At 38.3% G+C, this 16655-nt stretch overlaps 1 protein-coding gene and 1 long non-coding RNA gene across 51 annotated transcripts in view; both read left to right on the forward strand.

Annotated features, from left to right (window-relative positions):
* The window catches only part of SOX5 (SRY-box transcription factor 5), a 1114103-nt gene that overhangs the window by 736376 nt on the left and 361072 nt on the right, over positions 1–16655 (forward strand). The gene's annotated exons all lie outside the window — the stretch shown is intronic.
* LOC145503467 (uncharacterized) lies at positions 1070–9179 on the forward strand. The gene is made up of 2 exons (XR_014051476.1): positions 1070–2713; positions 7432–9179. It is a non-coding gene; the product is annotated as an uncharacterized LOC145503467 (long non-coding RNA).

Genomic DNA, 16655 nt, shown 5'->3' on the forward strand with positions numbered 1-16655 from the left:
ATAGTCTATTTATGTAAGAGTTATTTTTTATATAATACTTTCCAAAAGAATTGATTGGTGATGAAGAGGTAGGGGAAAATCAGGCTCAGATACTAGTTCTTCCACTCGTTAAGAGGGATTGCTCAAGAGAACCAGCAAGTGAACCATGCCTTAAATGGAAGTACCCAGGTTATTTCTTCTTCTAGAGCTTACCTGGCACTGCTTCAGTCTTCAGGTTCTTTTTAATTTCTCTATTAAAAGAGATGAGAGAGAGGGAAAGTCAAAAGATTAATTTGCCTCATTCTCCTGCCAGACTGCAGCTGCACCTTCATGTGTTTTCTAAGTTCTAGATATAAATAATACCCTCTCTTTTCCCTCTCTTAAAATGTTGATAAATTAACCAAAATCCAGTACATATTTTTCTGTGCTTGGTTTATGCTCTTGCAATTTGAATCAAAGGAAGGGATAGGGTAAAGATTCAAAATGCCGTAAGTGTTTATTCCTGTATGTCCCCAGCTGAAAACTCTTCATCCCTAAAGTATAGCCCTGTGAATTGCTTCCTCACTAACCTCTAGAGCTAGTGTTTTAAATCTGATGTTAAATCACTTTGAGGACTGCAGTGTGAGCTTTATGGAATCTGTGAACCCCCTGAAACTGTGTGATAGATATACTTACACATTTTTCTAGAGAGAGTTCACAGCTTCCTCCAATGGGCCTTAGCCACCAAAATAGATAATTACTTTCCTATAGTGCAAGCTTGTCTTAGGGCATTACTGGGGTACATCCTCACACTGGGGCTATATATCTGGCAAGTAAGATGCTGACATATAGACACGGTAATTGGAAGTGCTTTCACCAAGTCTGCCTTGGAGACTTTTCACTGGGCTGCCATGCTGGAAATAGTCCTGTAGTTCATATGCTGCTCCTGACCACTTAAAACTGTCCCTCTTAACATCCTTTTGTTTTTTAGTTTTGCTTTTACAGATGGTAGAGTCTGACTGCAGTGTGGCAGACTCAGGTTTAACCCCTGAGTTCATAAGATCCCCTGGAGAAGGAAATGGCAACCCACTCCAGTATTCTTGCCTGGAAAACCCCATGGACAGAGGAGCCTGGCAGGCTATAGTCCATGGGGTCACAAAGATTGAGCGACTTCACTTTACTTCACTTTCACTAACATCCTTTCCCTCAGTCAATTTTTTGAGCCATAGATTGGCTTTAATTCTAGTATAAGGATGTGTTTCAGTTCTCCAGTGCCATGAATTCCAAGTCCAGACAAGGAAACACACAGTCATTTAGCTTACAAGTGATGTGGAACAGAGGGGTGTGTGTGTGTGTGTGTGTGTGTGTGTGTGTGTTGTTTTTTCTTGGTAAATTGCTTTGTTCTGCCTGCTACCAAAACTATGAAAAAGAAAACACACAAATTTAGGGGATAATTTGGCTAATTAAATCCTTCCTAAGATGCCCTGATACCATACTGTTTGACTAACATAGAATGTTTAATGTCAAGGAAGTTTGCATTGTCATAAACATGGTGTTTTTCAATGAAAAGAAAATGACAAAAAATTCTTAAGTTGCTGTAGTAATGCTCTATATTTTTTTAGAGGTGACTTCTGAACACAGTCTTTTCCTCCTTTTCCTCCCCGTTGATAATTTTTTCTTCCCTAATATATTTCTTGTCAGATTTGATGCATTAGCAGCTTTTCTACTTAAACGAGAAAGTCACTTGGTAGCCCCTCTCTCTTATGTTTAACTATTTCTAACACTGAGAAGTAATTACTATTATTTTTTTGTTAAGTTCAGGACTTAGAGGTAAATTGATATGGTATCATCAACATTTTTTAAATTAATTTTATTTTTTAAATGTTTGGCTATGCTGAGTCTTTGTTGCTTTTCATGGGCTTTCTCTATTTGAGGAGAATGGAGGCTACTCTTTGTTGTGGTGTGCAGCCTTCTCATTGAAGTGACTTCTCTTGTTGCAGAGCACAGCCTCTAGGTACATGGCTTCAGTAGTTGCAGCGCATGGGCTAGTAGTTGCAGTTCATCGGTTCTAGAGTGTGAGCTCAGTAGTTGCAGTACACAGGCTTAGTTGCATGTGGAATCTTCCTGGACTAGGGGTCAAAACTGTGTCCTTTGTCTTGGCAAGTGGATTCTTATCCACTGTGAGACCAGGAGAGTCCAATACAGTATTATCAAAAATATTAAGCTTTCCCTTATCTCTTATTTCTCCTTCCCTCTTATTTATTTAATAAACATATTTAATGAGAACTCTGCAGAATCATATACTAAAACTTGGAAGAATTTCTCTGAAGTAAATTGTGAATTTGATATAGAAAGTTGTGGAGGACAGATACCATTCTATGTCATGAAACAGCAGCATGTCAAAAAGTAACAGGACTGCATCTTGGTAAACTTCATTGCCATCTCCTAACACAGAACCATGTGGGTGGTTTGGAGGAGTTGGTAGCCTGAGTGTCAAACAACCATAACCATAATCATTAATCAGTCATAAATATGGGATGGTAGAGAGCCTTATTCTAGGACTGGATGCCTATAATAAATAGCATACTTGATTATTGTAGGTTATTTTTTAGGAGATCTTCAATATTTAAATCTGGGTTGGGCAGATCTTCTGGAGAAGGAATAGGCTACCCACTCTGGTATTCTTGGGTTTCCCTTGCGGCTCAGCTGGTAAAGAATTTGCCTGCAATGCAGGAGACCTGGGTTCGATCTCTGGGTTGACAAGATCCCCCGGAGAAGGGAAAGACTACCCACTCCAGTATTTTGGACTGGAGAATTTCACAGACTGTATAGTCCATGGGGTTGCAAAGAGTTGGACAGGACTGAGTGACTTTCACTTTCACTTTCAATATTTAAAAAGTCAGTGTCATACAGTATTTTCCAGAATAGGCAGAAAAACTGAGTGAAATAAAAATACAGAGAAAGTCTATAAAACAAGAAGTAGAAGATTGTCAGTTATCACAGTAACTGTAAATGGGAAAACTTTCCTTTAATTTTTTTTTTCTGGATTAAAAAAAAATCTACCTTTATACTCCTTAAGAATTTTGGACATATAACATGAAAATCTTAAAATTGTGGAAAGGAGTACGTCAAGGCTGTATATTGTCTTCCTGCTTATTTAACTTATATGCAGAATACATCATGAGAAACACTGGACTGGATGAAGCACAAGCTGGAATCAAGATTGCCGGGAAAAATATCAATAACCTCAGATATGCAGGTGACACCACCCTTATGGCAGAAAGTGAAGACGAACTAAAGAGCCTCTTGATGAAAGTGAAACAGGAGAGTGAAAACATTGGCTTAAAGCTCAACATTCAGAAAACTAAGATCATGGCATCCGGTCCCATCACTCCATGGCAAACAGATGGGAAACAGTGGGAACAGTGGCTGAGTTTATTTTTCTGGGCTCCAAAATCACTGCAGATGGTGACTGCAGCCATGAAATTAAAAGACGCTTACTCCTTGGAAGGAAAGTTATGACCAACCTAGATAGCATATTAAAAAGCAGAGACATTACTTTGCTAACAAAGGTCCATCTAGTCAAGGCTATGTTTTTTCCAGTGGTCATGTATGGATGTGAGACTTAGACTATAAAGAAAGCTGAGCACTGAAGAATTGATGCGTTTGAACTGTGGTGTTGGAGAAGACTCTTGAGAGTCCGTTGGACTGCAAGGAGATCCAACCAGTCCATCCTAAAGGAGATCAGTCCTGGGTGTTCATTGGAAGGGCTGATGTAGAAGCTGAGACTCCAATACTTTGGCCACCTGATGGGAAGAGCTGACTCATTGGAAAAGACCCTGATGCTGGGAAAGATTGAGAGCAGGAGCAGAAGGGGACAACAGAGGATGAGATGGCTGGATGGCATCACCGACTCGATGGACATGGGTTTGGGTGGACTCAGGGAGTTGGTGATGGACAGGGCGGCCTGGTGTGCTGTGGTTCATGGGGTCACAAAGAGTCAGACATGACTGAGCGACTGAACTGAACTGAACTGAAAATATAGTAAGGGCTCTCCAGGTGGCTCAGTGGTAAAGAATCTACTTGCCAGTGTAGCAGACACGAGTTTGATCCCTGGGTTGGAAAGATCCCCTGGAGAAGGAAATGGCAACCCATTCCAGTATTTTTTCCTGGGAAATCCCCTGGACAGAGGAGCCTGGCAGGCTATAATCCATGGGGTCTCAAAAGACTAAAGAGCAACAACAAAATGTAGAAAACATTCACAGAAGTCGGAGGTATCATATTATCAGACCAAATTGAATCAAATACTGGGATAGAGTACTTTTATGTTGTATAGAAATAAAATGTCATGAACATTGCACATGAAATGAACTTTAAAAAGAAAAAGTATAATATATTAAACTAAAGAAAGGAAAAATATTAGAAATATGCGATGTTGATAGAAACATAGTTATACTGAGATTTTATTGTTGTTGTTTGTTTTTGGCCTTGGGGCATGTGGTATCTTAGCTCCCTGAGTGGGAATCAGACCAGTCTCCATGCAGTGAAAATGTGGAATCTTAACGACTGGACCACCAGGGAAGTCCCTATAATCAGAGATTTTTAAGTATTCTTTTCTCTTTTACAGATGGATGACACAGAACACAAATAAATACATAAAGTATTTGATGAACATACTTAATGGAATTGACTTAACAGCTCTCTATATGTAGCTCACATAAATTTTTTTAAAGTGTACACTACTAAATAATTTTTGTATTAAAATAAAAACTACAAGATGCTTAAAAAACAATAGCATGGATATCAAAACTTGTGTGATATGTTGAAATTTCTAATATTAGCCAAATGTATAGTTTTAGTGCCTTTGACATTAAATAGAATGAATGGGGAAAGAACAAGACATTCAGACTTTGAAAGCAAAAACGCTAAAATCACCCTAATAAAGTTATAAAATAGACCCTGAGGAATATAAGAAATGAATTAAATGAACTAGATGAAAATTGGGGAAACTTCTCCCTAGATTAATAAATGAAAAATCAAACAAACAAACAAACACATATATACAAAAGAAGAACTCCTTGAGGGTAACCTTATTACATTCATGGAGATCTTATAAATTGTTTATAATCTAACATTTTCAAAATTGTATTCTAAAGATCACATGTTCCATGCAGTGTCTAAAGCAAAGGTTTTATAGTCACATTAATTAGGGAAGCATTTCATAATGTAATTCATAACCTCACCTTTTGATACTGACATTCCACATGGTATGTTAAATGTTTTGAGAAGTTGGTCCTTTTTGTTCAGAGACCTAGTTACCTTTATCTTGCATAATATTTCCCACACTTCATCAATCATAGAACTTTTCATTAATATATTGCCTCTTGAATCAATCCCTGGAAAGTTATATCCCATTGACCATATACTGGCAAATACAACTGTTTAAACAAATTTGATAATCTCATTGAAATGTATGATTTTATAGGACTACAGAGAAAGTGGGAAAACTAAACAGACTCTATCCATAAAAGACTTTTTTTCCAAGTCAAAGAGTAACTGTAAAATTGTTACCCATAACCAGTTCAGTATCTTCAGCTTCTAAGAAACAGAATTATTATGTTGTATAAAACTTTTTTCCAGAGCAAAATAATAAACTCTCCAATTAGCATAACTGTAGTACCTGACCACTCCCCTAGAAAAAGTTCAATCTCATTTTGAGTATATATGCAGAAGTTCTACATAAAGTATTAGAGAAAGTTGTTACTGCATTTTACTAAACTTACTAGATCATAACTAGGAAGAGTTATTTTGGGAAATGCAAGCAGAGTTTGATAAACAGATAGATTAGCATAATCTATGTTAGCAGTTGGGCTTCCCAGGTGACACTAGTGGTAAAGAACCCGCCTGCCAATGCAGGAGACAGAAGAGAGGCAGGTTTGAGCCCTGTGTAGGGAAGATCCCCTGGAGGAGGGCATGGCAAACCACTCCAGTATTCTTGCCTGGAGAATCCCAAGGACAGAGGAGCCTGGTGGGCTACTGTCTATGGGGTCACGAAGAGTCAGACATGCATGTTAGCAGTAGCATAAACTACTGCCTGCCAGGTTTGCTGGCTAAATCTGGCTTAATGGCCAAATCTGCCCTACTGTATGTACTTTTTAAAAAAAAAAAAAAAATTGAAAGACAATTCCTTTACAATGTTGTGTTGGTTTCTACCATACAACAATATTAATCAGCCGTAAATATACATATGTTCTCTCACTCTTGAACCTCCCTCCCACTCCCTATGCCATTCTGCCCCTTTATGTTATCACAGAGTGCTAGGCTGGGCTCTCTGTGTTATACAGCAACTTCCCAGTAACTATCTGTTTTATGTATGATAATTCATATGTTTCAGTGCTATTCTCTCAATTCGTCCCACTCTCTCCTTGCCCCTCTGTGTCCACAAGTCTTTTGTTTATGTCTTGAGTCTTTATTCCTCACAGCCACGCCCATCCATATACTATGGTTCAAGATTGCTCTTGCACCACAATGGCAGAGTTGAGTAGCTGCTGCTGCTGCTGTTAAGTTGCTTCAGTCGTGTCCGACTCTGTGCGACCCCATAGACGGCAGCCCACCAGGCTCCACTGTCCGAGAGATTCTCCAGGCAAGAACACTGGAGTGGGTTGCCATTTCCTTCTCCAATGCATGAAAGTGAAAAGTGAAAGGGAAGTCGCTCAGTCGTGTCCAACTCTTAGCGACCCCATGGACTGCAGCCTACCAGGCTCCTCCGTCCATGGGATTTTCCAGGCAAGAGTACTGGAGTGGGTTGCCATTGCCTTCTCCGAGTAGCTGCTACAAAGACCCTATTGCCCTAAACCTGAAAATATTTGCTGTCTGGCCTATTACTGAAAATCTTTGCCGATCTCTGGTCTATATCCTCGCCTGCTCAAGAAGAAATCTTGTTTGAAAATCCTCAGAAAGATATTTGATACAATTCAACACCCACTGCTTTATACACAGTATTTGTAAATAATCAATAGAGTAGTATTGGTATAATCTCAAACTAACATATTTCAAATTTAATGATAAAATTATCTAGTTCCTTAAACAGTCAACAACAAATCAGGCTCATTTATTATTGTGGCTTTCATTGAATGTTTTATCAGGTTTATCCCTGTCTCCTTATCCCCTTTTCCCTATCTTTTTTCCTCCATTCTTTCCCTCCTGTTTTTTGCCCTTCTTTCTTTTATTTCTATTTAAAAAATTGTGGAATTTTTTATTCAAGAAAAAACAGTAGGATTTTTTTTCAGAATTATGAGAAATTTTAATTAAGAAGGAAAGGATAGGGAAATTTTTCTAGAATTGTAGAACCTAAAATGATCTTCTGAAGTCCTTGAAGTGAAGTGAAAGTTGTTCACTCATGTCTGATTCTTTGCGACCCCTTGGACTATACAGTCCGTGGAATTCTCCAGGCCAGAATACTGGAGTGGGTAGCCTTTCCCTTCTCCAGGGGATCTTCCCAACCCAGGGATCAAACCCAGCTCTCCCACTTTGCAGGTGAATTATTTACCAGCTGAGCCACCAGGGAAGCCCTGAAGTTCTTAGGTATCCTAATGAAAACCTCTCAGCAGATAACTTCTTGATGATAAAGAACATATTTTTTTTCTCTATACTCTTTCATTTCTTTTTTTTTAGAAAAGTTAATTTATAGTTTCTCTTAATAATGTCTCATCATGTGTTATTGTTTTTAAGCCAAAAGATTATGCTTCGTGAGTATTGAACAGAAGCTTCCTGCTTCATTTTAAGATTACTCATGTTCATGGACAAAGAAAAACTTCCTCATAGTTTGTTACAGGTCTAACATTAAGTGAGCTGCACATTATCAGTTTAAACATACCAAGAAAATCCACTGTCCTATGGTCGTAGCCTTGAGCCAGGACTGTTAGATAGAATAGGAGTCTGATGGCTTACTCTTAAGCTGCTCACTTTTGCGAGAAAATGTCTGTTCAAAGCTTGGTTTCTGAGCTATTAAGGAGTATCATGCAACAAATTTCTATTGCCTTTTCCATCTTTTGAGATGGAAAGCAGTACGGTTACAGAATTTCAGGGAGTTTGTTTTAAGTACAGTCTGTCTTCCAGAGCATTTTCTCATTATTTATAGAACTAATCATTTCCCCTAAGAGTTTGTTTGGTTGAAGTTCAGTCTCACTGTAGAATTTGTCCATGCTCAGCAGAACCCTGGTATCACCTTGTGCCTCTTCAAGTTCATCTTTGGCTCTGGATCATCTTGGGATCATTTTTTTTTTTCCATTCTGTTTCCCTTCCCATAACTTTAACTTTTGGTTATTACATTCTAAGTTGATGCTTGTAATATTTAAAATTTCTCTTCTACATGGTTTTCAATTACCGAATGAAACATAGTGTGTTTTTACCAAACATTCTGTTCTTGTTTCCTCTCCTTTTAGAGGAATCTTTTACGAGACCGTAGTTTCACTAGACCCCTCTCAAATGTCTAGAGATGTCTAAGAGCAACTAGATTACAGAGTTATCTATTATAGTGCTTGGATAAACTTGATTGCCTCACTGCTGCTAAGAGTTGACAGCGAGCAGTGACGACCCAAGGACAAAGTGTGGCACTGGGATGGGCTTCCTCTTTGAACAACTCTGATGTCAATTTACTATACTTAAATAAACTAATATTCAAATACCATTCCATAAGATTGTTCACCTAAGAATTTAGATGAGAATATGTCTTTTTGAATTTTTCTGGAAATGAATTCTGTTCCGTTCTATAGGCCAAAGAAAAATTTTCTTCATTTTCCCTTTTATTTCAGCTTTTAATAAATTTTCTTATGCTCATTTATAATTCCTTGATTTATTACAGAAAAGAATGTAGTTTTGTGAATCACCATATTTCAGGCACATAATATTCAACATTTTTTAATTCAGAAAATTCGCTGCAAAGTGCCTACACAGATAACCACATTTTTGCCAGAGCCTTTAGCTCAGTAGTAAAGTCCATCCAGTGAAAGTCTTTTGTAATCAAGTTATGGGAAAGTTCTTTATTTAATAATAAGTTAAATAATAATAGCACAATGACTAGTTAAACACATGTAGCTCTTTGAACTTACCTCATGAATACCATTCATCCTTGCGTGCTTTGTTTCCATTGTGGGTAGTAACCCTTTACCAGTAGACTCCCAGATATCCTTTGTGGCAAAAAAAGAAGAAAGGAAAGAAAATGATTTAATCTAAAGCAAAAATCATAGACTGTTTGATTTAAGTAAAAAATATAGTATGGAAATTAAAATATGTGCTAGGAATCTGCAGTTGAGGTGTGCTTGAGAATGAATACCTTGGCTGACAGACATATAAACTGATACTTTATATTAAGGGTTCATTAACATATAAACAAGTGGTTTACTTTTAGTGTCAGCAGTGACATAAAAGTTAATTCTTGGCCCTGGAATCAAGTGCTCAGAGATATTGATTTAATGAATAATGAAAATATGAATTTTTTTACAGTGAAAGAATTTTTGCTTTTTAACTAAAAATAATGTAACTTTTAAAAATGATTATTTTTTATTTGCTAAAGCTTTCTCATATGAGGAAAGTAAGATATTAAACTAGACCTTGCTAATATTTTACAGCATTAGAGAGTTTGAGAGCAAAGGTCGTTTTGATTATCTGTGCATTTGGTGAATATATTTTATTCCACTGGTTTAGCATTAATTCATCACTGAATATGAAAACAATCTATATTAGGAATATTTATCACCTCTTTGATTTCTTGGGTACACTGGCTAACATGAATAGCAAGGTTTGTGTCTCCATTACTTGCATAGTTACATAGGCAGGCTTCAGGATTTTTTGATGATAACGTTCTCCCCAAGTGTTCTAAAATCAGGATATATTAATAATTACATAATACAAATCTCAAGCTGTAGAGCAAACTACTACTAAATAGTCCAGCTAAATATTATTAATAATATGATCATAAAAGTGTATATTGAGAACTGTGACTTCAATATCCACAAAAAGGAAAGAAGTAATTTAAACTAATAATCCAGTATTTTAATAGTTCTGCTTCCAATCTATATCTAGAATGCATATAAAGTTTTTAATTTTAATTTATTTATTTTTAAATATTTATTGAGATACAATTGTGTAAGCTTGCTGTGTACAATGTGTTGATTTGATTACATATATATTTTAATATGAATACCCTTATAAGTTTAGTTCAGTCGCTCAGTCATGTCTGACTTTGTCAGCTCATGGACTGCAGCATACCAGGCTTCCCTATCCATCACCAACTCCCAGAGTTTACTCAAACTCATGTCCATTGAGTCAGTGATGCCATCAAACCATCTCATCCTCTGTCATCCCCTTCTCCTCCACCTTCAATCTTTCCTAGCATCAGGATCTTTTCAAATGAGTCAGTTCTTTGCATCAGGTGGCCAAAATATTGGAATTTCAGCTTCAACATCAGTCCTTCCAATGAACAACCAGGACTGATCTCCTTTAGGGTGGACTGGTCGGATCTCCTTGCAGTCCAAGGGACTCTTGAGAGTCTTCTCCAACACCACAGTTCAAAAGCATCAGCTCTTCGGTGCTCAGCTTTCTTTATAGTCCAACTCTCACACCCATACATGAATACTGGAAAAACCATAGCTTTGACTAGATGGACCTTTGTTGGCAAAGTAATGTCTCTGCTTTTTAATACGCTGTCTAGGTTGGTCATAACTTTTCATCCAAGGAGCAAATGTCTTTTAATTTCATGGCTGCAGTCACCTTCTGCAGTGATTTTGGAGCCCCAAAAAATAAAGTCTGCCACTGTTTCCACTGTTTCCTCATCTATTTGCCATGAAGTGGTGGGACCAGATACCATGATCTTAGTTTTTGGAATTTTGAGTTTTAAGCCAGCTTTTTTCTCACTTTCATCAAGAAGAGGCTCTTTGGTTCCTCTTTGCCGTAAGTGTGGTATCATGTGCATATCTGAGGTTATTGATATTTTTCCTGGCAGTCTTGATTCCATCTTGTGCTTCATCCAGCCCAGTGTTTCTCATGATGTACTCTGTGTATAACTTAAATAAGCAGGGTGAGAATATACACCTTGATATAGTTATTTCCCAAGTTGGAACCAGTCTGTAGTTCCATGTCCAGTTCTAACTGTTGTTTCCTGAGCTGCATACAGATTTCTCAGGAGGGAGGTCAGGTGGTCTGATATTCCCATCTCTTTAAGAATTTTCCACAGTTTGTTGTGATATACACAGTCAAAAGCTTTTGAATAGTCAATAAAGCAGAAGAGGATGTTTTTCTGGATCTCTTGCTTTTTCAATGATCCAATGGATGTTGGCAATTTGAACTCTGGTTCCTCCGTCTTTTCTAAATCCAGCTTGAAGGAAGTTCACAGTTCATGTCCTGTTAAAGGGTAGCTTGGAGAATTTTGAGCATTACTTTATTAGTGTGAGATGAGTGCAATTGTACAGTAGTTTGAGCATTCTTTGGCATTACCTTTCTTTGGGATTGAAATGAAAACTGACCTTTTCCAGTCCTGTGTCCACTGCTGAGTTTTCCAAATTTGCTGGCACGTTGAGTGCGGCACTTTCACAGCATCATCTTTCAGGATTTGAAATAGCTCAACTGGAATTCTATCACCTGCATAAGCTTTGTTGTAGTGATGCTTCCTAAGGCCCACTTGACTTCGTATTCCAGGATATCTGCCTCTGGATCACACCATTGTGATTATCTGGGTCATGAAGATCTTTTTTGTACAGTTCTTCTGTGTATTCTTGCCACCTCTTCTTACTGTCTTCTGCTTCTGTTAGGTCCATACCATTTCTGTCCTTTATTGACCCCATCTTTGCATGAAATGTTCTGTTGGTGTCTCTACTTTTCTTGAAGAGATCTCTAGTCTTTCCCATTCTGTTGTTTTGCTCTATTTCTTTGCATTGATCACTGAGGAAGGCTTTCTTATCTCCCCTTGCTATTCTTTGGAACTCTGCATTCAAATGGGTATATCTTTCCTTTTCCCCTTTGCTTTTTGCTTCTCTTCTTTTCACAGCTATTTGTAACACCTCCTCAGACAACCATTTTGCCTTTTTGCATTTGTTTTTCTTGGGGATGCTCTTGATCCCTGCCTCCTGTTCAATGTCATGAACCTCCATCCATAGTTCTTCAGGCACTCTGTCTATCAGATCTAATCCCTTAAATCTGTTTCTCACTTCTACTCTGTAATTGTAAGGGTTTTGATTTAGGTCATACCTGAATGGTCTACTGGTTTTCCCTACTTTCTTCAATTTAAGTCTGAATTTGGCAATAAGGAGTTCATGATGTGAGCCACAGTCAGCTCCCAGTCTTGTTTTTGCTGACTGTATAGAACTTCTCCATCTTTGACTGCAAAGAATATAATAATCTGACTTCAGTATTGATCATCTGGTGATGTCCATGTGTAGAGTCTTCTCTTGTGTTGTTGGAAGAGGGTGTTTGCTATGAACAGTGGGTTCTCTTGGCAAAAGTCTTGTTAGCCTTTGCCCTGCTTCATTCTGTAGTCCAAGGCCAAATTTGCCTGTTAACTCCAGGTATTTCTTGACTTTCTACTTTTGCATTCCAGTCTCCTATAATGAAAAGGACATCTTTTTGGGGTGTTAGTTCTAGAAGGTCTTGTAGGTCTTCATAGAACCATTCAACTTCAGCTTCTTCAGCATTATAGGTCAGGGAATGAGTGAGTGAGTGATGGTTCCTCAGTCATTCCAGACTCTTTGCAACCCCATGAACTGTAGCCTGCTAGGCTCCTCTGTCCATGGAATTCTCCAGGCAAGATTACTGGAGTGGGTTGTCATTTCCTTCTCTACTGATTGGGGCATAGACTTGGATTACTGTGATATTAAATGGTTTGCCTTGGTAACAAACAGAGATCATTCTGTCGTTTTTGAGATTGCATCCAAGTACTGCATTTCAGACTCTCTTGTTGACTATGAGGGCTACTCCATTTCTTCTAAGGGATTCTTGCCCACAGTAGTAGATGTAATAGTCATCTGAGTTAAATTCACCCATTCCAGTCCACTTTAGTTCACTGATTCCTAAAATGTTGATGTTCACTCTCGCCATCTGGTCTGGACCGCTTCCAATTTACCTTGATTCGTGGACTTAACATTCCCAGGTTCCTATGCAATATTGCTCATTACAGCATCAGACTTTACTTCCATCACCAGTCACATCCACAGCTGGATGTTGCTTTTGCTTTGGCTCCATCTCTTCATTTTTCTGGAGTTATTTCTCCACTGATCTCCAGTAGCATATTGGGCACCTACCGACCTGGAGAGTTCGTCTTTCAATGTCCCATCTTTTTGCCTTTTCATACTGTTCATGGGGTTCTCAAGTCAATAATACTGAAGTGGTTTGCCATTCCCTTCTCCAGTAGACCACGTTTTGTCAGAATTTGCCACCATGACCCGTCTGTCTTAGGGCCCTACATGGCATGGCTCAAAGTTTCATTGAGTTAGACAAGGCTGTGGTCCATGTGGTCAGATTAGTTTTCTGTGATTGTGTTTTTCAGTCTGTCTGCTCTCTGATGGAGAAGGATAAGAGGCTTATGGAAGCTTCCTGATGGGAGAGACAGATTGAAGGGGAAACTGGGTCTTGTTCTGATCAGGGTGTGGGGGAACATAACTTAGTAAATCTTTAATTTTCTGTTGATGGGTGGGGCTGTGTTCCCTCCCTGTTATTTACCTGAGGCCAAACTATGGTGGAGGTAATGAAGATAATGGAGACCTCCTTCAAAGGTCCCATGCGTGCAGTGCTATACTCAGTGCCCCCAACCCTGCACCAGGCCGCTGGTGACCCACACCTCTGCCGGAGACTCCTGGACACTCCTTGGCAAGTCTGAGTCAGTCTCTTGTGGGGTCACTGCTCCTTTATCCTGGGTGCTGATGAGCACAAGGTTCTGTTTGTGCTCTCCAAGAGTCTGTTTCCCCAGTCCTGTGTAAGTTCTGGCAGCTGTATGGTGTGGTTAATCGTGACCTCCTCCAAGAGGGCTTATGCCATACCCAGGTGTACTGCACCCAAAGCCCCTGCCCCTGCAGCAGTCCACTGCTGACCCATACCTCTGGAGACACTCAAACAGAGTTCTGTCTCTGTCTCTGTGGGGTCCGGGGTCCTGGGTCCTGGTTTGTGCAAGGTTTGTTTGAGCCCTCTGAGCATCTCTAGCGAGTATGGGGTTTGATTCTAAATGCAATTTCACCCCTCCTCCCATCTTGTTTGGGCTTCTCCTTTGCCCTTGGATGTGCGGTATCTCCTCAAAGTTGCCCCAGCGCCTACCACCTTGCTGGGGCTTCTCTGCCCCTGGACATGGGTTATCTCCTCAAAGTCGCTCCAGCACTGGGCAGCCGCTGCTCCAGTGCCTACCATCTTGCTGGGGCTTCTCTGCCCTTGGATGTGAAGCTAATAAACACTTCTATCATATTACAAGGTTATTTTATTATTATTATTTTTTATGGTGGGAATGTTTAAGATCCAGTCTTTTAGCAATTTTAAAGTTTACACAGTATTGTCTATATACAGTTTTCAGTTGTTTTGATGCTTTGTTTGTATCAAATCATAAGAGACTCTACTTTCAGATCATTGAATGACATAATATAACTTCTAGAAGATGAGAATCAGTCCAGCTATATGTGTGTTTGTACTTCCAGTTTTGAGGATTTAAGATGAAAGCTCACAAAATCATTGGTCACCGTGTTGGAGCTATGCTGCTGCTGCTTTTCAGTTGCCAAGTCTTGTCCAGCTCTTTGTAACTCCGTGGGCTGTAGCACACCAAGCTCCGTGCGGTTCTCCAGGCAAGAATACTGGAGTGGGTTGCCATTTTCTTCTGCAGGGGTTCTTCCCAGATCAGGGATCAAACCCATGTGCCCTGCATTGGCAGGTCGATTCTTTACCACTGAGCCACATAGGGAAGCTCTGTTGCAGGTAGACAAGTAGATAAATGGAACATACACAAAACATTCAGTGAAAATAAATGTAATATAAGGCTCATGTTAAATCAGTCTTTGCAAAGATGTAACACTACCACATAGTCTTAGAATAATGAGAAGAAAGAAAAATTGCTTGGAGAGAAAACCTATTGACATAGACAGGGCCCTTTTATCAAACAAGCATTATAGGCATAGTGCTTTCAGGGATCTGTGAGAATGTTTTGAGTTCTTTTAAAATATGAAGAAAAACATGAACTTTTATATTGAAGAAAATGTTTTAGTATATAATACTATTATTTTTATATTTCCACCACTGGAGTCACAACATATAGTTTTAAATATATTATGTATTTTAAAACTATTATTATCATAAATTTTTTAATGGAGAGAAGGGGGTTTATGAAGACAAGATTTCTTAGGGCCCAGGAAGATGATTATTATAGCCCTGATGGTGGTTAAAACTGTAAATAATTTTGAAAGAATTTCACATAGTTGTGTTTTATATAGAGCTCCTACTGCTTCCCTCCTTTCTCTTCTCCAATCCTCTTACCTACTCTCTTACACTCCAAGTTTAATTATTCTGTGTCTGAGGTCAAAATATCATTCTTATTTACTGGTCACTTTGTTAACATAGTCCTCTAGGAGTTTGAATCATGATATTGAACAACTGATCCCAATATTCATTTACCTTCTCATCCAAAACAAAGGTCAGGTTACTGTTTACGTCATACAATAATTTGTGTATTGTATGAAGTATAGCAGTTTACATAAAGGTAGAAGTTTTTATGTGTAATGCAATTAACTATAAGACAAAATAAATTTAATAAAAATATGAAAGGAACAAAAATGATATTCATATAGTACTGTTTTTCTTTCCATATTTTATTTCTTCTTTACTTGTCGAGTACTTCATTCAGATATAGTGAAACAATCGAAAACTGACATCAAAAAGAAAACTTTCAATTATTTGTAACTGAGATGCTTTTTAAGTTTAATATATGAGATATATATATATATATATATATACATTTTTTTTGTTTCTTTAAATATTTCTCACAAAAATACTGTTTATTATTTTTTGAGGAAAATATGTGATATGCCTTCAGATTTTTCCTTTGTAATTTTAAAAGAATACAATTGCCCCTTCATCTGATTTTGAATAGTTTAGTATTTTTGTTACTTGCAAATAGCTACCAGATTTCCATGGTGGAGAAGGGGATTTTTATATGATCCCTGTAATTATAAAGAGATTTCCTTAGTGAGTGAAGTGCCTCATTTATGCACCTCTACTGAAAAAAATAAAAACGACATTGTAGTAAATCTTATATAAGTAGCAATAGTAAAAAAAAAAATGCAAGATCAGTACAACCAGAAATCATCGAAAGAAATATGAATACAGAAAAGCCACTAGGAATGGCACAAATCCAATTTAGGATAAAGTTAACACAGAGTCCTATTTTCATGTCCAAACACCTGGCTATATAGCTAAAAGGAAAAGTAGGTTGGATAGTTATTGTGGGATTGTGATAAGAACCTTAGACCTTGTAGCTTAGCTACAAATAGGCTCAACTTCTGTGTTGGACTATGCAAGTGGAACTGTACTGGTTTTCTAGTGATTAGTTAAGTCGCTCAGTCGTGTCCGACTCTTTGCGACCCCATGGACTGTAGCCCACCAGGCTCCTCTGTCCATGGAATTTTCCAGGCAAGAGTACTGGAGTGGGTTGCCATTTCCTTCTCCAGGGGATCGAA

The sequence above is a fragment of the Giraffa tippelskirchi genome, chromosome 4 (assembly GCF_054371585.1).
Source record: "Giraffa tippelskirchi isolate mGirTip1 chromosome 4, T2T-mGirTip1v1.2.pri, whole genome shotgun sequence".
Taxonomy (NCBI): domain Eukaryota; kingdom Metazoa; phylum Chordata; class Mammalia; order Artiodactyla; family Giraffidae; genus Giraffa; species Giraffa tippelskirchi.